Source organism: Delphinus delphis, chromosome 8 (genome assembly GCF_949987515.2).
Source record: "Delphinus delphis chromosome 8, mDelDel1.2, whole genome shotgun sequence".
Taxonomy (NCBI): domain Eukaryota; kingdom Metazoa; phylum Chordata; class Mammalia; order Artiodactyla; family Delphinidae; genus Delphinus; species Delphinus delphis.
Window position 1 is genome coordinate 105,184,027 of NC_082690.1, and position 23,989 is coordinate 105,208,015.

A 23,989-nucleotide genomic window follows, 5' to 3' on the forward strand; every position below is an offset into this window, starting at 1 on the left:
GCGCCTCTGCTGTGGCCAGGTGCCCTGGGCACTTCCCCTTCTCCTGTAGCTCCACTCTGTGGAGTCTGGCCTGCCCAGTGGTCTTGGCTCCAACCCTCCTCCTTTGAGGTCAGAGAGCCGATCAGGTTACTTTCTGTCTCCCCCGCCCCCAGGTGAGGTGCTGACTCACCTTTACCCGTCAGGAAATGGGTGTGCAAACACCAGCAAGAGCTGCCTCTTTGTGTCTGGGACACTCTACCTCCATGGGGGAGGCCGCAGGGCCTCAGTAGTGCCCCCCTCACCCCCATCAACTGAGCCTGTTTCATAAGGGTCTCCTATCACAGGCCTGTCCCAGTTCACAGACCTGGTGGCCCCGCTCCATTCTGGCCCCATACTGGGGACTTCTCGCACTTAACCCCCTCAAGGGAGGAAACCCAGACTCAGAGAGGGAAGGCAGCTTGTCCAAGGCCACACAGCTTATCAACGGGAGAGCTGGAATTCAAACCCAGGGCTGAGGAACTCCTAGGTGGTCCTTGGAAAGGGAGGAAGGGAGGGGGCTGGGGCCGAAGGAGTGGGCAGGCGGCCATTTTCAGGAGCAAGAGTGACTTGGGCCCAGGCAGGTGCCAGAGGCTCCGGCGGGTGGGCAGCGGCACTGGTGGCCACTGTGGAGGCCTTGCCTGCCAGGCCAAGGACTTGGAGTTGACCCCGGGGCACAGGGGTCACCGCAGGCTTTTGAGCAGAAAGGAGGACTCTTAGAAATCTGAGCCTGTCAGCGCTCAGGGAGCCTCAGGCATCACCTAAGTCTACACACTCACCTTACAGACAGGGAAACAGAGGCCTGGAGAGCGGAATGACTTCCCGGGTTCATGGGCAAGTGAGTGGGTGGGCCGTGGGGATGTCCTGGGCCTGATGCTCCTGGTCTGGGTGCCTGGCTGCCCCTTAAAGGAGCCTCTGCCTGAGACACTCCAGCAGAAGCCTGGGGAAGAGGGTCTTTTGTGCATTAGATTTTGGGGGCTGGTGGGCAGTTTTGGTTTCTTTGGGTGGGAAACCCCCAGGAAGGCCCACTGGTCTCCAAGAGGACAGCGTAGAACCTGAGCCCCTCTGGAGGCAGAGATTGGGCCACGGGGGTTCACGGCACAGGTAGAGGGGAGTGGCCAAGCGAGTCCACAGAGCAGGCTTGGGGGACACGCAGGCGTCCTGCAGGTCTCGGGACAGTGGGAGGAAAGTTACTCTTTTGAAAACTTCCTGGGGCTTCCTTGGTGGTCCAGTGGTTAGGACTCCACGCTTCCACTGCAGGGGGCATGGGTTCGCTCTTTGGTCAGGGAACTAAAGTCCCACATGCCGTGCAGTGCGGCCCAAAAATAAATTTAAAAAAAAAAGAAAGAAAAAAACCTTCCTGCAACCAACTGCTTCCACGTTCTTTGGGGTGACTGGGCTGAGTGTTTTTGATTGTGCGGCTCCGTGACCCCAAGAAGGTGGCTAGAAGAGGCCCCTGCCGCTGAGAGGAGGGACTCCGGGGACTGGCAGGGCCCCAGTTTGGGCGTCTGGTGTAAGGTGGGGCAGCAAGGATGGGGGTGATGAGATCACCAGGTGGGGGAGAGACTGGGAGCCCCTCCAGCTGGAGAAGTGACAAGTGACCCCGGGACTGAGCTTCCTCCAAGCAATGCCCCAAGCATTTTACATATATTTACTCATTTAATCCTCACAAAAGAATCCACCTAGTGGATGCTATTAATATCCCCATTTTACAGATGAGGAAATCGAGGCAGGGAGAGGTAGAAGTAACCTCCTCAAGGACATGCAGCTGCTAAGGAGGCCAAGCCAGGTTTCGAACCCAGGCTCTCTGGCCTCAGAGCCTTTGCTTGTAACAACTCTCCCAGCTTGAACCAGAGTGGCTGCAGTTACCAGCAGGCAGCTGGTAACTCTGGTGACCCCACCCTAATTATAGGGGGACAGGAACCCTAAGAGAAAGGTTAGGCTTCCACCCTCTCAGGGTGGAAGTGGGACAGGTTCCAGTATAAAGGCTGGAACATTTAAAGACTGGTGACTGAATTTGCTCCCCAGCTTGGGAGGAGGGACATGGCGGTTACAGACTCAAAAGGCCGGTCCTCCTGGGAGCTCCTCGTCCTTAACCGGCTGCTGCTGGGTCAGAAGAGGTGGGATCTAGGGTGCTGGCATCAGTTCCTGCAAGGGTTTGCCCTTTAGTGGCAGCTCTGGGACTCAAGAGTCTCCCCTGGGCTACCAGCCTGGGGAGGGTGGGGATGAGGGGTGCAGGGAGTCACCCCAGACCTCAGGGGTAGAACCGGGGCTGCTTTGAGGCCTCGAGTCCGGATCTTGGCCCGTGGGCCTCGCTCCCCAGCCATGCCAGAGGCTGCGGGAATGTTAGCTCAGTCCTTCTTAGCCTTGCCTCTGGCCTCCACCACCTTCTCCTGGCTCTGTCAAGGTCCCAACTGGCTCTGGTTTGGGCTCCATTCCCCCTCTCCAGCCCACTTGGTGAGCTGCCGACGGGCTCTCTTCCCTACCCTGGAGGTCGGAACCCCTGGCTGCCCTTCCCCAGATGTACAACCTCTCTGGGCCCGTTTCCTCTTCTGACATTCCGGGCAGTCACAGAGTGCCACACTGTTTACCAAGCGCCTTCTATGTGCCAGACACTTAGCGGCTCTTAAAACTTCCATTGTACAGGTGAGAAAACTGAGGTCAGAGCTGGAATTTGCACCCAGGCAGACTGCCTGCCAAGCCTACATTTTTCCCTAAGAGCCCCAGAAAATGCTCTCAAACGTGCTCTGGACGAATCTAGTCATCAACGAAGTGGTTATTTAAAATGTTAATGTCAGCACAATGTTAACTATCCTGATTGCAGTCAAGTCAAAGCCACGGGAATTTTAGAAGCAAGAGTACAGGTCACGTCCAGCCACTGGCCTGCTTTGCTGTTTGCTTTCATGGCTGAGAGGCTGGAAACCAGCTCTGCAAACATGCGGAGATGAAACCAGGGGGAGCGTGAACACCTGGGAGGCTCCACTCACCGACCCTATGGAGACGTTTACCCCCAAGAAGTGCTGAGGGTTTGTCCAGGAAGTGCTTTCGGCAACAAAACTCGAACTCCACATCTTCCCATTGGAAGGCTTTGTTTGGACCGGGGGTGCCTTTGCATCTCCAGATGGGATTTTCCACAAGGTCAGGAAGGTAGCCCAGGATCCCGCGAGCTTTGCTTGCTGTCCCTTCAATCTATTTGCATAAGCCGTGTTCTTAAGAGAAGCACCCAGGGGAGAAAATAAAACGAAGGCTTTTGGCTCACCCATCAGCTGCGTCCATGACTGGGTTCTGGCTCAAAAGGGTGTCAACAGTGAGAAAGTGGTGGCTTCTCAAAGGTTCAGGCTCAGTACGTTTAAGTCTTCAGATAGACCTACGGGTTAGGCCACACCTATGGAAAGTTACCATTTTGAGAGTTTGAAGCAGTGGCTGTTTCCTGTTATTCCAAAAGTAGGGCAACTGGGACTTTGGCTCATAAATTCGACCAAGGCAGAGTTAGACACACAACTGGGATGGCCGCTCAGCTCTGACCTGGCAATGTCCGTGTGCATCTCCTCCTCCAGCCCTGCCAGCCCCCATCATCTCCTGCCGGTACCAGGCCCTGTCCTCCAGACACATGTGACCCGAGCCCAGCTAGTCACCAAGCCCCAGCCCCAGGCACAGTGCGTGGTCCAAGGTGTGAGCCCTCGCAGGGAGCTGGGCCCATCAGAGTCCCTCCCGACCCAGCCTGGACAGCGCTGGCCAGGCGCCAGGAGCTCCCTCTGCGACCAGAGCTTGCTTTTCTGTACAAGAGTCTGTGAGGATGTGACTTTGGAGCAGACTGTGGGGTTGGTTACAGCTGAGAGAGTGGAGCGTGTGTGCGTGTGTGTGTGTGTGTGTGTGTGTGTGTGTGTGTGTGTGTGAGTGTGAGAGAGAGAGTGAGAGAGAGTGAGAGAGAGAGTGAGTTTTTTTAGGCCACAGTTCCAGTCCCCGAGAGGCCAGATCCACTCTCTCCTTCCCCTGGTTTGTTTATGTGACCCCAGACATAAGTTGAGCTGAGTTTCTGTGACTTCAGCTGAAAGAGACTGTGATAGTTTCCAAATGTGTACACAAACCCCTTGACACAAACCCCTTGACTCCAAATCCTCGGGATTTGGAACCAATCTCCTACCCCTCGAGTATGACTGGACTTAGTGGCCTGTTTCTAATCACATGTGTGGAAGAGATGGTTGCGGGATGTGCAGGACGAGGTCGTGGAAGGTTCTGTGGCTTGCTCCTGACTCCCGCTCTTGGGTCACCAGACACCCATCGTGAAGACACTCAAGCAGCCCTGGTGATAAGGAACCGAGGCTTCGTGCCAAAGCCAGCACTAAATCACCATCCATGTGAGCAAACTGTCTAGAAGGGACTCCTTACCCTGCCTTGCCCGTTTCTTTCCATGGGAACCACAATAAAGGCTTCTGCCCACAGTTCCCCATCTTTCTCTGCCTCTTGATCGACCCCGGTGCGGCTTCAGGCCGCCAACCCCCAACCCCAGTGTGGCAATGCCTCGCTCTCCTGGGATCTGTGAGAAACAAACTCTCTTTTCAATGGTAGTTGCCTCTTGATCTGTCGGCCTCGTTATACCTAAATAATCATAAAACCTATATTTAAAACGAGACCCTGGGCAGCAGCTGCCCGGCCAAACCACTCCCAAATTTCGGACTCAGAAATGGAGATAATAAATGCTTACTGTTTTAAGTAGCTGAATTTTGAGGTCATTTGTTAGGCAGCAATAGATAACTACTACAGAGTTGGTACCAGGCCAGCACCTTCCAGCCCCAGCGTGGGATGAACGTGGAGCAGATTTTAAGCTTCACAAAGCAGGGCAGGTGCTCTGAGGTTTAATGAGCTACTTTCCAGAGGTTTTCTGGTTCCTTTGGTTGAGGTTTGGTGTCTTCTCTGAGGCCACTCAGAAGAAGTGTTGATTAGTGCTCGGGACAAAGGCGCATCCTTCAAACAGGAATCTTTCCTTTGATGATCCCAATTCCTGCTTGCAAACCCAGCGTGACCAAACACCCCCATGTACATTCCAATGATTAGTTTTTCCACGCAGCTCATTCATGTTGAAGAGCAGCTGATGAGCTCGACCTGCCCCTTACTTGCTGTGTCATCCAGATCTTGATACCCCAACAAGAAAATACATCTAAGACATTTAGCTCAGTGCCTGGCCCATAATAAGTGCTCAATAAATGGGTGAACACAATTTTTGTAAGAACCCAGCTCTGCAGATATTATTGCCACCCTTAGCTTCAGGGCTATCTCAACATCTTGAGAAAGCGGCATGTCTTCTTTCACCATATATTTTGTACAAATAAGCAACTGAACAAGAGGAAAAAAAACCCTGATGGTCAGTTGACCTCTAGCAAAACCTGAAGTTTGACATTTTCAGCCAGTCATCGTTCTGCACTTGTGTGTAGAACGAAACAAAGAAATATTACTCCTTTGTGATTTTCTCTCCAAGTAAAGATTTTTAAATCGAGTTTTTTATTATTCAGTTTTTAAGATCAACACGTTATTTAAGAATGAAAACCAAATGGATTGTTCTAATCACAACAGGTTGAAAAGCTATCTTCTCATAGACAGCCCTCGATAGGTGATTCTTCTGTTTAAATAGTGTATTAGTCAGTGTTCTCCGGAGAAACAGAACCAGTAGGAGAGATATACATAGACAAGATTTATTACATGATTATGGAGGCTGAGAAGTCCCACAGTCTGTCGTCTACAGGCTGAGGCCCAGGAAAGCCAGTGGTGTGGTTTGAAGGTTTGAGAGCTGAGGGCTGATGCATTGCGTTGGCCAAAAACTTCATTTGGGGTTTTCCGTAATAGGCTGATTTTTTTTTTTTTTAAGAAGATATTGGGGGTAGGAGTTTATTAATTAATTTATTTATTTTGGCTGTGTTGGGTCTTCGTTTCTGTGTGAGGGCTTTCTCTAGTTGCGGCAAGCGGGGGCCACTCTTCATCGCGGTGCGCGGGCCTCTCACTATCGCGGCCTCTCTTGCTGCGGAGCACAGGCTCCAGACGCGCAGGCTCAGTAGTTGTGGCTCACGGGCCTAGTTGCTCCGCGGCATGTGGGATCCTCCCAGACCAGGGCTCAAACCCGTGTCCCCTGCATTAGCAGGCAGATTCTCAACCACTGCGCCACCAGGGAAGCCCATATATTGATTTTTTGCCCAACCCCAATATTATAGATTCCAGTCCAGCTCAGAAGGCGTGAGAACCAGGAATGCTGAGGGCAGGAGATCGACGTCCACCTGAAGCGATCAGGCAGGAAGTGAATTCAACCTTCCCCTGACTTTTTGTACTAGGGAGGCCCTCAATGGATCAGATGAAGCCCACCCACTTTGGGGAGAACCATCTCCTGGAACATCTGTCCTTCCCCACACACGGCATTCCTACACCTGAACATCTTTTCTCACATAGCGAAGTTCTTCCATGACTGCCCCGATGCCCTCTGACCTAGAACACCACTTGGTCTTCCTACAAGGGTTGATCCCAGCAGCCTGGCACTGGCCTGAGCTGTGTTCAAGTGACCAATGCAGCCGCTCAGCATTCGCTCTGGTCAAGGTGTGAGATGCACGGATTGACAGTGTCACTTTGTAAACCAGCAGTTTGTACCAGCTCTCAAGGTGGCCCTTGCTGCTCCACTCTATGCATCCAAAGCACTGCCTGGGCCTCCGGTTTTCAAGGGCACATTTTATTTTATGTTAGGATGCTCGTTTACACATCTGCTTCCCTGTTCTATGATGTGGAGCCTTTGGAGAGAAGGGGCTGCATTATTATTATTGTCTTCTTTTCCCACATTTGTTGTTATTTTTTTTATTATTTTTATTTTTTGCGGTACGCGGGCCTCTCACTGTTGTGGCCTCTCCCGTTGCGGAGCACAGGCTCCGGACGCGCAGGCTCAGCGGCCATGGCTCACGGGCCCAGCCGCTCCACGGCATGTGGGATCTTCCCGGACCGGGGCACGAACCCACGTCCCCTGCATCGGCAGGCGGACTCTCAACCACTGTGCCACCAGGGAAGCCCGTTGTTGTTATTCTTTTGAAAAATATTTATTTATTTATTTATTTGTTGAAGTTTAGTAGATTTACAATGTGTTAATTTCAGGTGTACAGCAAAGGGATTCAGTTATACGTACATATATATTCTTTTTCAGATTCTTTTCCATTTAGGTTATTACAAGATATTGAATATAGTTCCCTGTGCTATACAGTGGGTCCTGTTGTTTATCTATTTTATATAGAGTAATGGATGTAACCATATTCGTTGTTTGCTCCGTAACAAACCACCCCAACACGTAGTGGTTTGAAACAACTCTCATGTCTTATTCCTGCCAGTTCTGTGGCTTGGTCAGATATCTCTTCTGGTCTGGGCCAAGTCACCTGGGGCTGGATGGTCCAGGTTTCCTTCATCGTCACCACCTGGGCCTCAGTGAGATGCCTGGGACCTCCATCAACATGACCCCTTATTCTCTCAGAGGCCTGCCCGGAACTGGATAATGTGGAAGTTTTCCAGCAGTAGGAGAGAGCAAGCCTCAACGCGGAAGTGCTTCTCAGACCCCTGCTGGTGTCACTTTTGTTAATATTCCATTGACCACAGTAAACCACGCTGCCAAGCCCAGATCACAGGAGGTAGAGACATTCTTTAGCTCTTGATGGGACAAGGGGCAAATTCACCTTGCAGAGGGGCTCGTGCAGGACAATGGGAAGAACTTGGGGTCAGTTTGCCATCAGCCACCAATGCTTTCAGGCAGAAGGTGAATGATCATAAGAAGAACAGAGATACGAGAAAGCAAGCAAGTCAAGAGGTGACCATGTGAGTCGTGTTCAGGGTAACCGTAAACGACTGGAAACACAGCGTATGTCATATAAACTAGGAGTCAAGAAACATGGAAAAAAATACTCAACCAATCCAAAAGAAGGCAAGAAAGAAATGAAAGAGAACAGAACAGGCAGGGCAAATAGCACAAAATAAGACAGGTGGAAACACGGATATATATTAGCAATTAAACTGAACGTAAATAGACTATCCTCACAAATATGCCCAACTGATTCTTTACAAAGAGGCAAAAACAATTCAATGGAGGAAAGATCGCTTTTCAACCAGGGGTGCTGAAGCAATTAGACTGCCATAGGCCCCCAAATGGGAGAAAATGTTCAGGATCTAGGGCCAGGCAAAGAGTTCTTAGACTTGACACTAAAAACGTGACCCACAAAAGGAAAAATCGATAAATTGGACCTCATAAAAATGAAAAAGTTTGCTCTGCACAGTGCCCTATTAGGAGGATGAGAAGACTAATTATAAGTGGGAGAAAATATTTGCAAACCATATATGCAACTAAAAACTAGTATCTAGAATATGTAAAAAACTCTTAAAACTCAACAGGTAAAAACCCCAGCAATTCTACTTGAAAATGGGTAAAAGACATGAAGGGACAGTTCACTGAGGATGATACAGATGGAAGATAAGCACATGAAAATATACTCAACTTCATCAGCCACTAAGCAAATGCAATTTAAAGCCACAATGAGATATCACTACAGACACTTCCCTGGTGGTCCAGTGGTTAAGAATCCATCTTGCAATGCAGGGGACGCCGGTTCCATCTCTGGTTGGGGAACTAAGATCCCACATGCCGCGTGGGACTAAGCCCCAGCGCCACGACTAGAGAGAAGCCTGAGCACCGCAATGAACACAGAGCCTGTGTCTGTGCATGCTGCAACTAAGACCCGACGCAGCCAATTAATAAATATATTAAAAAAAATCACTACACGTTTATCAGAGTGGCTAAAAAAATAGTGACAACACTGAATCCTGGCAAGGAATTGATGAAGCTGGATTACTCATGTATTGCTGGTGGGAATGTAAATTGGTGCGTTTACAAACTGGAAACAGTTTGGCAGGTTCAGGTAAATCTAAACATGCAAATTATCGTACAGCCTAGCCATTGCACTTTGGGGCATTTATCCCAAAGAAATGGAAATTTGCTGTCACACACGAAACACCTGTATATGAATGTTTATAGCAGCCTTATTGATAACAGCCCCTAAGTGGAACTAACCCAGATATCCTTCAATGGGTGAGTGGTTAAACATACCAAGGAATACGACTCAGCAATAAAAAGGAATGAACCACTGATACACAGGACAACTGGAATCTAGAGAATTGTGCTGAATGAAAAGAAAAGCTAATCCCAAAAGCTTGCATACTATTTGATTCCATTTATATAACATTCTTGTTGTGACCAAATTATAGAAATGGAGGACAGGACTTCTCTGGTGGCGCAGTGGTTAAGAATCTGCCTGCCAATTCAGGGGACACGGGTTCAAGCCCTGGTCCGGGAAAATCCCACATGCCGTGGAGCAAGTAAGCCCGTGCACCACAACTACTGAGCCTGTGCTCTAGAGCCTGTGAACTGCAACTACTGAGCCCACGTCCTGCAGCTACTGAAGCCCGCATGCCTAGAGCCCTAGAGCCCGTGCTCCGCAACAAGAGAAGCCACCACAATGAGAAGTCCGCGCACCGCAACGGAGAGTAGCCCCTGCTCGCTGCAACTAGAGAAAGCCCATGCACAGCAATGAAGACCCAGCGCAGCCAAAAATATAAATAAATAAATAAATTTGTTAAAAAAAGAGAAAAAGAAATGGAGGACAGATTGTGGTTGCCAGAGATTAAGGACAGGAGAGGGGGGTGGGGAAGGGGAGTGGTGTGGTCATAAAAGATGAGGTAACAGAGCAAGTGGTGAGGAACTGTTCAGGGTCCTGACTGTGGTGGTGGCTACGTGAACCTACACAGGTGATAAAACTGCATAGAATTAGACACACACACACACACACACACACACACACACACACTCACACATGAGTCGAACTAAAGCCAGGGCAATCTGAACAAGATGGGTAGATTGTATCATTGTTAATATCCTGGGTGTGATGTCACACTACAGTTTTGCAAGAAGTTATCTTATCTCCAAAGGAAAAGTTTAGGTCAAGAAAAGTAAATAGACTTAAAGGCTCTATTTAAAAGACACAGGATGTCAAAACGACAAATGAAAGAACATTAAATTATATTCTATTTATAAGAAACAGACTTCATGCATAAGGATAGGGCTTCCCTGTTGGCGCAGTGGTTGAGAGTCCGCCTGCTGATGCAGGGGACGCGGGTTCGTGCCCCAGTCCGGGAAGATCCCACATGCCGTGGAGCGGCTGGGCCCGTGAGCCATGGCCGTTGAGCCTGCGTGTCCAGAACCTGTGCTCCGCAACGGGAGAGGCCACAACAGTGAGAGGCCCGCGTACGGCAAAAAAAAAAAAAAAAAAAAAAAAAAAAGGCTCTGTTTAAAAGACACAGGATGTCAAAATGACAAATGAAAGAACATTAAATTATATTCTATTTATAAGAAACACACTTCATGCATAAGGATATAGAGAGGTTGAAAGTAAAAGGATGGAAAAGACATGCTGTGCAGGCACTAACTAAAAGAAAGTTAGTGCAGTTACATTACCATCAGGCCAGAAGCACTTTAAAGCCAAAAGTAAAACTTAAAAAAAAAATAAAGGGAATTTTGTTAATATGAAAAGGCTCAATATTTATCTGGAAGTTATAAAAATTCTAAATTTGTATATGCGTCTAGTATCATGGCCTCAAACTATATAAAGCAAAACATGATGGAATTATAATGAGAAATAGACAAAACTGCAATCATTATGTGTGTGTGTGTGTGTGTGTGTGTGTGTGTGTGTGTGTGCGCGCGCATGAATGTGTGTGTTTGCCAATCTTGTTTCATTTATATTTTCTCCCAGTCTATAGTAGGAATTTTTTTTGGGGGGGGGGTATGCAGGCCTCTCACTGCCACGGCCTCTCCCAACGTGGAGCACAGGCCCTGGACGCGCAAGCCCAGCCGCCACGGCTCAAGGGCCCAGCCACTCCGCGGCACGTGGGATCCACTTGGAGCGGGGCACGAACCCGCGTCCCCTGCATCGGCAGGCAGACTCTCAACCACTGCGCCACCAGGGAAGCCCCTGTAGTAGGATATTTTAACACACTTCTCTTAGTAATTGATAGACCAGGCAGAGAAAACAATCAGAATGATATGGAAAAGCCAAACAACCACAGAATACACTTTCTTTTCAAGCACACATGCAACATATACAAAATCAATTGTATAGAAATGTCAACACATTCAATGTATTGAAATTGTAGAGTCCATTGCCTGCGCACAATGCAAGTGAGCTAAAAAACAATTCCAAAAGGAGAAGTAGGATCTCTGTTGTTATGGGACTATTTCAGAAGCTGAGAGTAATCTGATTTATTCATTGTCTACCGATTTATTTATTTATTTGTTTGTTTTAAAATTTATTTATTTATTTTTGGCTGCTTTGGGTCCTCGCTGCTGCGCGTGGGCTTTCTCTACTTGCAGCGAGCAGTGGCTTCTCTTGTTGTGGAGCAAGGGCTCTAGGCGTGTGGGCTTCAATAGCTGCAGCACGCTGGCTCAGTAGTTGTAGCACTCGGGCTCTAGGGCACAGGCTCAGTAGTTGTGGCGCACGGGCTTAGTTGCTCTGCGGCATGTGGGATCTTCCTGGACCAGGGTTCGAACCTGCATCCCCTACATTGGCAGGCGGATTCTTAACCACTGTGCCACCAGGGAATTCCCTCATCTACTGATTTAAATGTTAATCTCATCTAAAAAAAATACCTTCAGAGAAACCTCTAGAATAATATTTGACCAAATATCTGGGTACTGTGGCTTACTCAAGTTGACACATAAAATTAGCCATCACAAATATATACCTAGGAGTGGAGCTTCAGTAGTTAAGACAAACAATGTTTCAGAGTGGCTGAGTCATTTTAACACTCCCACCAGGAAAGGACGAAAATTCCAGTTGCTCTGTATCCTTGCTAACACTTGGACTTGTCAGTGCTTCAGAGTTTTCTAATGAGTGTGTAGTGGGGACTTCCCTGGAGGCACAGTGGTTAAGAATCCGCCTGCCAACGCAGGGGACGCGGGTTTGAGCCCTGGTCCAGGAAGATCCCACGTGCCACAGAGCAACTAAGCCCGTGCGCCACAACTACTGAGCCTGCGCTCTAGAGCCCGCAAGCCACAACTACTGAAGCCCCCGTGCCACAACTACTGAAGCCCCCGTGCCACAACTACTGAAGCCCGCGCACCTAGAGCCCGTGCTCTGCAACAAGAGTAGCCCCCTGCTCTCCGCAGCTAGAGAAAGCCCAGGCGCAGCAACGAAGACCCAACGCAGCCAAAAATAAATAAAATTTTTTTTTAAGAAAACGAAAAAAAAAAGATATTGTGGTTTTAGTTTTCATTTCCCTGATGACTAATGATGTCACACATGTTTTCTTATGCTTGAGGGTTGTGTAATATTACCACATGGCGTAACTCAAGACAGAAAACACTTTTTTTCCTTAATTTTATTGAAGAATAGTTGATTTACAATGTTGTGTTAATTTCTTCTGTACAGCAAAGTGATTCAGTTGTACATACATATATTCTTTTTCCTTATGGTTTATCACAGAATATTGACTATAGTTCCCTGTGCTACACAGTAGGACCTTGTTGTTTATCCATGCTATATATACAGCAAAATCTTTTTTTTTTTAACTTTGAGGGTTGGACTGTGAAATATGGACACAGGTGGCTAGTAATTTGCTCCCCCTTCAAACCAGTCTTTAAATATTTAGTCATCATGTATTTAGTTGGGCCATATAGAAGCTGCTTTAAAAAAAACAAAAACAAAAACAACATTGTTTATAGAAACAGATTCACTTTCAGGGGCTGAAAAAAAACCCTTGTAACCATTTCCTACTTCTCTGTAGTTCTCATTCTTGCTTCGGGTTGTGTACTAATTGGATATAATTTCAACTGAAATTACAAAGCCTTCAAAAAGAGCGGCTGAGGGGCTTCCCTGGTGGCGCAGTGGTTGAGAGTCCACCTGCCGATGCAGGGGACACAGGTTCGTGCCCCGGTCCGGGAAGATCCCACATGCCGCGGAGCGGCTGGGCCCGTGAGCCATGGTCGCTGAGCCTGCGCGTCCGGAGCCTGTGCTCCGCAACGGGAGAGGCCACAACAGTGAGAGGCCGGCGTACCACAAAAAAAAAAAAAAAAAAAAAAAGAGCGGCTGAAACAGGCTAGAAGTTTTTTCTCACTCAACTAGAAGTCCAGAGTCATCTGGACAGGCCTAGTATCCGCTGTCCGCGGCGTTAGGGACCCAGGCTCCTTCCAGCTGACTCTGTCATGCTAAGGCTGCTGTCCTGTCTCCTCTGAGTTCCAGCCAGGGGAAGGGAGTTCTCTGAACCACACCTACTGGGGAGGCACATTCTAGGGTTTACAATGTAGATGATAAAATAAGTTACTTGCGGCCAACACCCAGCACAACCCCATGCAGCTTTTGGTTTGGAATTTCTGACTTTCAACTGACAATGACTTCTAGTGAAAATGCCTTGCAAAAATACTCAGCAAAGACAGGCAATGTTATCAAGAAGTTCTTTTTTTCTCCTTTTTCAGCGCTTCAGGGGGTGGGCCAATTCATACTTAACCAGTTATTTAAGGAATCAAGGTGGGGAGTATACTGGCTGCTCTATAACTGGTTGATTCCAGTTCTGTTTTATATAATGGCCTCCGGGGAAACTCCTGGTGGCCTCTGCCTAGGCCCTGCTCTGATTGTGGTGACAAGTCCCTGGTTTGACAGCAGAGGTTCTCCTACACTCTACCAAGCATCTCGTGAAGCCCGCAGATGTGCCACCCACCACAAGGGTGGAGGGCTCACTCCTAATACTGTCTCCTCCCATTTGTGTTAGGACGATTTTGACTGCAAGCCACAGAAACCCCACTCAAACAAGAGCGAATGTCTTGACTCGCCCGCTGGGAGGTGATGGATGCTTCTGACTGTAGGCATGCTGGCTCATCTCCAGTTCCATCCCACTCTCCCTGGCTCCCCACACCTGCTCCCTGGACCACTCCCCCAAATCAGCTGCCACATACATGTCCTGGTCTCGGGCTCTGCCTTCTGGGGAGACGCAGCCTAAGACAGCAAGGGCTAGTTATAGTAATAGTTTCTGTGAGTTTTTCCAGTGTTGGGGGTAACTTCTGTGGACGTTTATTGACACAATCTTTCAATGCACAGGGAGGAAGATATAAGGCAGGTTCCATGGGCTTAGGGACTCTGTCTCATCCCCTGCTGAGTTTCCAGTGCCTTAAACAGTGCCTGGCACTTAGTAGATGCTCAAGAAGTAGCTATTGAAGGAGTAGGGGGAGGGTGGTCCTGTGGCTCTTGGCAGCGTCCTCTGGTCCTGTCTCTCTGAGCTAAGTTTCTTCCTGGGGCGAGCCTTCCTCCAGGCCACTGCACTCCCTGGTTGTGCCTCAGGAGGGTGCCAGAACCTTGGCGTCTAGAGAAGAAGGGTGCTCCCCACTGCCCAGGACCCGCACCTGATGGTCCCTGGCTGGGGGTCTGAGGGTGTGTGTCAGGAAGGGGCAGGGAAAAACCTTGCCTGGGCCTGAGTCCTGACCCCAGCTTCTCCCACACTGGGATGGAGCTCATCGGTCCCTGGCAGGCGTAGGGATGGCTCCTGGGTGGTGTGCACTCCCTGGCGTCAGCCTCGGGGAACAGAGATCCTGGGAGCAGAAAAGCCATCTGGGAATATCCCAGGATAGGGGGGAGGGACAGAGGTCTGGATCCTGAGCTGGCCCAGTGGGCTCTGACCACCTTTCCTCTGCTAAGCTGGTCAGATGCGGGGAGAAGAGGCTGCGGCGCTGCCTGGGTTGGAGGAGCGTGTCTATCTGGTGGCAGGGCTATTATTATTAATTTTTAAAATAAATTTATTCATTTTATTTATTTATTTTTGGCTGCATTGGGTCTTCATTGCTGCGCGCGGGTTTTCTCTAGTTGTGATGAGTGGGGGCTACTCTTCGTTGCAATGCACAGGCTTCTCACTGCAGTGGCTTCTCTTGTTGCAGAGCACGGGCTCTAGGCTTGTAGGCTTCAGTAGTTGTGGTGCGCGGGCTCAGTAGTTGTGGCCCGTGGGCTTAGTTGCTCCACGGCATGTGGGATCTTCCCGGACCAGGGCTCGAGCCCGTGTCCCCTGGATGGGCGGGCAGATTCTTAACCACTGCGCCACCAGGGAAGCCCCAGGGCTATTATTATACTTTAATATTTATTTATTTTTTGGCCATGCCACTCAGCATGTGGGATCTTAGTTCCCCGACCAGGGATCAAACCCATGCTCCCTGCAGTGGAAGCGCATAGTCCTAACCACTGGACCACCAGGCAAGTCCCAGGGCTATTTTTGCTGCTTTCTAAAGCAATGTGCCTTCGGCCCGCACCTGCCCCGGAGCACGGTGGATGCCAGCATCCTAGCGCTGAGGGGACACAGACCCTGGAAGAGCCTCGCTGCCACCAACTGGCCCTGCTCCCGCAAGGCTAGAGATGAAAGCCCTTCTGGGGTTTCCAGCTGCTCCTGGAGGGGAGTATTCTGAACGCGAAACCGCTGAAGGAGCTCACCCAGGTTATCAGGTTGTGCTGGGACGCTACAAATGATGTGAGCAGGGCCCTGGAGCACCAGGAATCCAGTCCCAGCCCCTCTCAACCCTCTGGGGAGCATTGGGGTAGAGCCACCTTCCCTTCATGCCCTGGTGAGTGGGGGGTCAACTCCCTGGCTTGGTCTTTGCTGGCCTGAGCCCTTGGTCATGCCTCACACGGCGGTTGGTAGGCACAGAGTGGCACTGGATCAGCCCAAGAAGGGGAAAGAGGCCAAGGGCTTTCCCCAGCATCAGCCTGCTCCTGGGCCCCGGCACCCCCATGCAAAGTGGAGCTCCCAGCCCTGAAACGGGCCTTGTTGGCCACTTTCAGCGAAGCTCGCACCCGAGGCCTACCAGATGCTGGGCAGTCACAGTGACAGGCCAGTGCTCAGCCAGGCCACTGGGCTCCTTTCCCCATGCGGGGGCGGCTGAACCCACTGAGCGAGGGGTCCAGGGCCATCTGGGCCTGCCACTCCCATCCCGAGCTTCCTCCTGGGGCCTGGCCCACGGAGGTGTCAGCCCAGGGTGCTAGGTGCTGTCAGGGTTGTGGGAGCAGAGAGGTGCTCCTGGGTCCCAGACCTTCGACTTTCTTGCTTTATTCCCTGGTTTGGCTGGAGCGAAACTTCACATGGATTCCTAAGAAAGGTGTGGAAGGTAGCTTTTCTGAGACCTTCCTATCTAAAAAGTCTACCTTCCCTCTTAACCCATCACTGGTGGTTGGCCAAGCGTACATTCACAGCTGGGAGTCTTCCCCACCCCTACCCGGGAGGCCATGGCTGTGTGGTCTTCTGACCTCCACCCTCAAGGGGTGGGGGAAGCCCAAGGCCAGTCTGATTTCACTCCTTTGTGGGCAGCCCGTTTTTTTTTCTGTATCCAGGGAAGCTTTTAGATCTTCTTTTCACTCTGGGTGTTGTAAAACTCCTCAGCCATGGTTGTAGGCGTGGGTCTTTTTTCTCTTCATTTTCCTGGATCCTTGAGGTTTTCGATCTAGAGAGGCATGTCCATTAGCTCACAAAATTCTCTCATCTCACTTGTGCGATAATGTCATTTTCTCTGTTCTCTCTGTGGGTTGGATGTCTAAACGCTTGGTTTCATTTTCCAGGTCTCATCTTTTTCTTACTTTTACTTCTTTTTAAAATGTCATAAAATGTCTCTTTATATTGCAACCCTTCAGTTAGACTTTGGTTTTGGCAATCATTTTGAACTTCCAAGAATTCTTTCTAGCTCTGGTTCTCAGTTTTCCTCTCTGGGGAGATGCCGTGCTGCCCTGCCGAGAAATATTCCCTTCTGAACCGAAGGACTTACTCCCCAGCCCTGTGCAGGGTGGTGGCGAATAGCCCTGGGCGTCAGCCCTCTTTGGAATTGCTTAGGAACACATTCCCCTGACTGAGTTCACACCTCCTTCCCTGTCCATATCTAGTGACTGGTTGACAAACAAGTATAAACACCCAACCTTTGTCCCAAGTCAGGACAATCTTCCAGAACCACCCATGGGATTGGCTCAGACCTTCACTGATAACCCCACTGCTGCCCGATTTATCCCTCCACCCAATCCTGTTTCCTTCCTCTCTCTCCCGTGGGTGTTGACCCCAAGAACTCTCCCTAATAAACCTCCCCCATGCCAAGCTCTGCTTCCTGGGGATCCCAACCTGTAACAGCTGGTACCAAAAGTGGCCCGAGAAAGAGACACTCAGGGGAGTTTGGAGCAGGGTCACCCATCACCCAGCTGGCAATGAAGATGCGTCACACTGGTGGCAGAGAGAGCCTGGCCCAGGTAGCAGAATGACTGCTGTACTTTAACTGGGGGAAGAGGGAAGCAGTGGAAAGGAAAGGAATGCACAGGCTGGTGAGGTAGATGAGGCATGTGAGAACTAGGAAGGCAACTGTACCTACAAGGATGGTGGAATTAGGTGTCCATCGCTAAGCCTGATGGAAGCTTTGGGAGAAAGACAGTGAAAGGCTGAGAATGATGAATCAGCATGAGAAGCTAAGGGGTGTGAAGGAAGATAGCTAGGCTTCCACCTCCCTGCAGAGCTGGAGGGCAGGGTGCCAGGCCTGGGACTTAATCCTGAGAGCAGCTCGGCTCTAAAGAGGGTACAGTTTCCAATGAGGCAGGTCTGCCGTGCCCAGGTCAGGAGACTCTGCCATACGGCATGGCAACATCTGGGCTGACACCCCCTGCCCCGCAGACTCTTGAATCCCCAGCTTCCCCTGAACCCTCAAGCCAGAAGTGGCCCATCCCTCCCTGTTAAGGGCTAAGGCTCACCCCCACGCCTACCCCACTTGCTTGAAGAAGATGCAAACAAGACAACGTGCGGCCCCCCAGCCTCTCCTGACCACTGTGCAAATAACTAGGCTAAGTCACCATACGACCTTGTGGGGACAGGCTGGGCTGAGAAGGGAGGAAAGAGACCGCACTGAAAGGATCTGGAAACCCAGCCAGCATGTACCAGGAGAACGTGCCAGGGAGTGGATGGTGATCAAAGGAGGGCAGAACACACCGTTGGACCAAGGAGAGTTTATTGAACAGTTCCCAGTGTTATAGGACTTAATTTCTAGCAAGGACACCATGAAATGGGGCAATTAAGCTGTTAGTGTGGCTCTTAGTAGCAATGTCCACAGTAAGTGAGGTAGAAATGCCAGGATTGCCATGGTAGACGGTGGGAGGTACAGGTATAAGGCTCAAAGAAGTAGGTACGCAGGATTTCCCTGGTAGTCCAGTGGCTAAGACTCCCTGCTTCCACTGCAAGGGGTGTGGGTTCCATCCCTGGTTGGGGGGAACTAAGATCCCTCATGCCGCATGGTGCGGTCAAAAGAAAAAAAAAAAAAGAAGTAGGCATGCAAGCCTGGATATTCTATGTAAGGCTGGAAACCCCACATTTACCAAAGCTGTAAGGCGTGTGCTGTCAAGAGGGCCTCACCATCCCTGAGAAGCAATGCCTCTCTGCAGGCCAGGGCTGACGGTAGGAGAAGCTGTACAGAACTGGACTCCCTGTGGCAATGGGGATGAAACAATGTAGCCTGAAACAATGTAGCCAGGTGGGCGCTTACTGCACCAGAAGGAAGTGGGAGCAATTATTGTAAAAGAGAGCAGAATCAGATGGCAGCACGGGTCCTAACCATAGAGAGATATGTTTGTTTGTTTTTTCACTTCAGAGCAGTAATTTGGTGTCATGGTGATAAAGAGGGAGAAGATAGAAAATATCTTAGCATTTCTCAGTAGACAATGTCTCCCTAAATAAACATAAAATATCAAAATGCAACCGTGGCTCTGACTACTGCTGGAGCTTCTGATGCATTTCAAATTTAAGTGCAAGGAGAGAATGAAAAAGTCCTTCTGGACCTGTGGTTTTCAATTGTTGGAGATTGTGCGCCCCCAGGGGACATTCGGCGCTGTCTGGAGACACTCTAGATTATCCCAGGGAGGCTACTGGGTAGAAGACAGGGATGCTGATAAGCAAACTGCAATATACAAGGCAGTCCTTCACAACAAAGGATTATCCAGTCCACAATGTCCAGAGTCACATTTGAGGAGCTCTATTTTAGACCAACCCTCTCATTTTACATATGATGAATCTAAGGCCCAGGGTCTCAAAAGTCTGGAAAGAAGTGGAATTTTCCCTCCCTGCCTCACGTACACAATAGGTTATGCTCCGAACAAATCTTACAATCAAACTATTGGATCTAAACTGCAGGAAACACATAGTTCTTACAGGAATCCAGGAATCTACCAACATGATCACTAACTTCCTTCCATGGAAATGTTAAATCTCATGGCTTTCCTTCTGTGGAAGAAAAAAATGACCAAGAAACAAAAACCAAAGTGGTCTGATTTTATTTTATTTTTTGGTAACATCTGAACTCTTATTATTTCTGTTTTTTTTAATTGAACTATAGTAGATTTACAATATTGTGTTAGCTTCAGGTGTACAGCAAAGATTTTATATATATATATATAGGGTTGGCCAAAAAGTTTGTTCAGTTAGTAAATACATCATTCAGTAAAGTTCTTGGTAAGGGACTTCCCTGGTGGCGCAGTGGTTAAGAATTCGCCTGCCAATGCAGGGCACACGGGTTTGATCCCTGGTCCGGGAAGATCACACATGCCACGGAGCAGTTAAGGCTGTGCGCCACAACTACTGAACCTGCAATCTAGAGCCTGCGAGCCACAACGACTGAGCCTGCGAGCCACGTCTAGAGCCCTTACTCCGCAACAAATGAAGCCACTGCAATGAGAAGCCCACGCACTGCAACGAAGAGTAGCCCCTGCTCGCCACCACTAGAGAAAGCCCACACGCAGCAACGAAGACCCAAAGCAGCCAAAATAAAAATAAAATAAAATGAAGTTCTTGGTGAAAATGAAAAATGTGTCTTTTATTTTTACTTGAAACTGAACGATCTTTTTGGCCAACCTAAAATATATGTCCTTTTCCAGATTATTTTTCAGTATCCCTCCTACCCGCCCTCTCCTTTGGTAACCATAAGTTTGTTTTCTATATAGAGAAATATTTTGATGATTATTAGTACTCAGTGCTTCTAGGGGCAAAACAAATGGTCAGCCAATATGATTATTGCCCAGTCTGGACCACCCGAAGAAATCAAGAGTAGGTGATGGGGGTTGTGGACAGTTGGCCCCAAAAAGGTCACACCCCTTGTCCAGTTTGCAGACCTGAACCAGTTTTCAGACCCAGATTCACTGATGAAGGGCAGACCCGACCCCCAGCTCCTGAGCGGAACCTTCAGCGGGACCCACCCAGGCATTTGGAACACGGCAAGGAATCCTTGAATTTTAGGAGGAGCCCTGGCTGTTCTTGGAACTCTGAATTACAAGACAGTAGAACCAGTTTCTTGTCTCAGCTGTGGCTGGTCCAAATGTTGGGAACGATATGATGCTTGCCAAGTATCCCCACATATGCGTGACGTGCTGGACCACCCACACAGGACATGCTAAGAGACCAACTAACCTATTTGGCCACCGTTAGCTCACCACTCATCTCAAGCCCATAAAATTGTTGAGGGGAAAGAGACAGAGAGTGAGAAATTCTTTGGAGTATATCCCTGGCCCCTAAACCTTACTCTTGGAGGTGGTGAGCAAAGAGAAGCTAGAATATGGTAGAGGAGGCTACTCCCTCCCACCTCCAGCTTCCAAGCCAGGGTCTGACCCAAGCTGGGGTTCAGTGAAGCTCCAAGTTGGATGAGTTCAGGACTTTGAAGATGACAGTGGACCAGACCATTCAATGACCCCAAGGTGCCTGGAAGAGCTTTTATGACTTCAGAGTTAAGCTGTGGATGTGCCCTTGATTTCTTCCAGGGAGAGAGAAGGACTCCTTCAATGGAACGCGTTCAGTAAGGGTGGGAAGAAAGAAAGCTCTGCCTGCTGGCACCCAGAGGTGTGCAGCTAGCTCAGAAACCGGGCATATACTCTGAGGTGGTGAGAGAACTGCGAGGGGTGCCCAGCTTAGCCTTGGGAGATGTTCCAGGAGCTCTCAGTGGCTCCCACCCTGGACTGGAATCACCGATAGTGCCTGGATGGCAGGGAGGTGCTGGGCGTTGAAAGGGGATGATAGGGCGTTGCTATGGTGGACTCCATGGCAACTCTCTTGGTGAAGGTAAAATTGATGACACTAGAAGTCTAGCTTCTCCAGGAAGCTGGGACTTAGGACCTTGGTCTACGTCAGGGGTTGGCAAGACTTTTCTGCAAAGGGCAAATAGCAAGTATCTTAAGCTTTGAGGACCACATAGTCTCTGCTGCAGTTATTGTTTCTGTCCTTGTAGCACAAAAGCAGACGTAGATACTATATAAATGAACGAGTGACTGGCTTCCAATAAAACATGCATTCATAAAAGCAGGTGATGACCTGAGGTCCATAGTGGGCCAAACTTTGGTTTAGATGGTGAAGGAGCACATGCTGTGCGCTCCCTCTCTGATACGAATCCTGAAGAAACTTCAAAGAGGAGTGAGAATTTCAGGAAAAAAACAAAATTAAACAAAACAAGTGAGCCGTACCCCCTTCAGGAGAATGATAGCTGTTTTGAACTTGTGTGTGTCTGTGTACAGGGCGTGTGTGTGCATGTGTGCCTGTGCATGTGTGTGTATTCATATAGATGCATGTGTGTGGGTGTGTATTCATGTGTATGCATGTGTGTAAGTGTGTGTGCATGTGTAGGGTGGGAGCAGGGGCTAAGTGTGGCTGGAGGGGCAATAAAAAGATATCCAGGGCTTCCCTGGTGGCGCAGTGGTTGAGAGTCCGCCTGCCGATGCGGGGGACACGGGTCTGGGAAGATTCCCACATGCCGCAGAGCGGCTGGACCTGTGAGCCATGGCCGCTGAGCCTACGTGTCTGGAGCCTGTGCTCCGCAACGGGAGAGGCCACAACAGTGAGAGGCCCACGTACCGAAAAAAAAAAAAAAAGATATCCAAGGGGAGCAGTGTGCACTTTGTTCTCACCACTCCTGGAGTTATCAGGGTTGTCAGTGCCTTACCCCAGTTTTAGTGCAGGCTTCACCAGGGTTATATCAGGGCTGCAAAACTCTTGCTGAGTGAGGCTTTGGGGAGAAGAGTGGACCCTTCTGGCCTTGGGCTTTCTCCCTTCCATGCTTCCCCACAAGCCCCCCAGGGGGCGCTCATTAGAACCTGGAAGCCACCCCTATCAATGTGCTTCCCCAAGGATCTGAAGGGAAGCTCTGACCTCAGATGATAGCAAAGGAAAGGAAGTTGGCTGTGGTCTGGTGGTGCCTGGGGCTCATCTCCTTTGCTCTCCTTGAAACCATAGGCTGGCATATTACCAGACAAAATGACAAATTCCACCAGGGGACATGATCTCACAAGCCCTGGAGGAGACATCCCAGAAGACAAATAGATCATCTGAAGCAGAATTAGTGGACCACACAGACAGAGAATACACATAATAAAAATATACAAGGATATAAGCAAAGTTACTGGCATTATGAAAGAGGAAATGGCAAAAAGAAACAAAGAGAAATATTATTATATATAAAAACAATCATTGAGAAAAGCCATAAAAGATGGGGTAAATCATATGATGAAGGATGAAATGATGAGGGAGAGATCAGGTAGAGCATTCTCTCTGAAAAGCTAAAAAGGAAAAAACATAAATGACAGTGAAGGAATACAGACGATAGAATAGAAGGACAATTATCCAGAAAGTACAAGTCCCAGAAGGAGAGAAAAATAAAGATGATGAGGAGGAGGGTTTTCCCTGGTGGTCCAGTGGTTAAGACTTCACGCTCCCACTGCAGGAGGCATGGGTTTGAGGGTTCGATCCCTGGTTGGGGAACTAAGATCCTTCATGCCACGCAATGCAGCCAAGAAAAAACAGATGGAGAGGAGGAAATCTTGGAAGAAATAATGAAGATACATTTCTCAGAATTAAAGAAAAGAAAGTTGATCAACATCAAGCTAAAAGAGCTGAGTACGCCAAACCAGAGAGCTAGTTTGGAAACCAAGAGCGCCAAACCTAGACAATTAGAGTGAAATTAAAGGATATCTGAGGTGAAAAAAGAAAATTATAAAAGCTTCCAGAGAGAAGAAAGAGATCATTTGCAAAAGAACGTGATTCCATTTGACATAGACTTCTCAGTAGAAACAATGGATGCAGGTAGACTAAATAACAATATTTTTTAAATGTTAAAGGAAAAAAATTGAACTTGGAGTTTTATGTCCAGCCAAATTAGTATGTAAATATGAGGGTGTAATGGCAACATGCTCAGGCATGCAAGGCCTCAGAGGGTTTGCTACATGAAGTTTCATAGTGAAAATGCTTTGGGAGGAAGTGCTTAAGTAAGAAAAGAAACATACAAGAGATGTTGCAGGGCATGTGGAACCAAGGATGACTGAAAAACTTTATAAAGTTTTTTTGTCATCTTTTTAAAAAGCTAGGGACAAAGAAAAGAAAAAGAGGCCATATATCCATTATAACCCAGAATTAAAGTTCTAGGTAATATAAACATTATGGGGGAAAGGAGGACTAAGAGTCTTGGTGTAGGGAAGGTATAGATGTTGATACTTTTATATACCATTACAATTTCCTAAACTTATCAATATTTATATCTTCCTCCTACCAAGTCTCTTAGGTTAAGAGTAACTATCATAAGAACAAAAGGAAAATGTGTTTAAAAATATCAAGGAAAAGAAAATAAGATGGCAAAACTAAATCCTAACTCAACAGGAATTACAATAAATGTAAGTAGGTTATATTCACCAATTGAAACATAACATAAAGTTAGATTTTCTTTTAAATATTTAATAATAGTTGTCTAAAGATACTCTCAGTATTTGTCAAGGTAAGCTAATCGATGGTAACAAACAAACACTGAAATCGCTTTGGCTTAACAAAATAAACGTTTCTTTCTCCCTCACATCACAGTCTAATGTAGATTGAGCTGCAATTCTGGGGTGTTCTACTCCAGGCA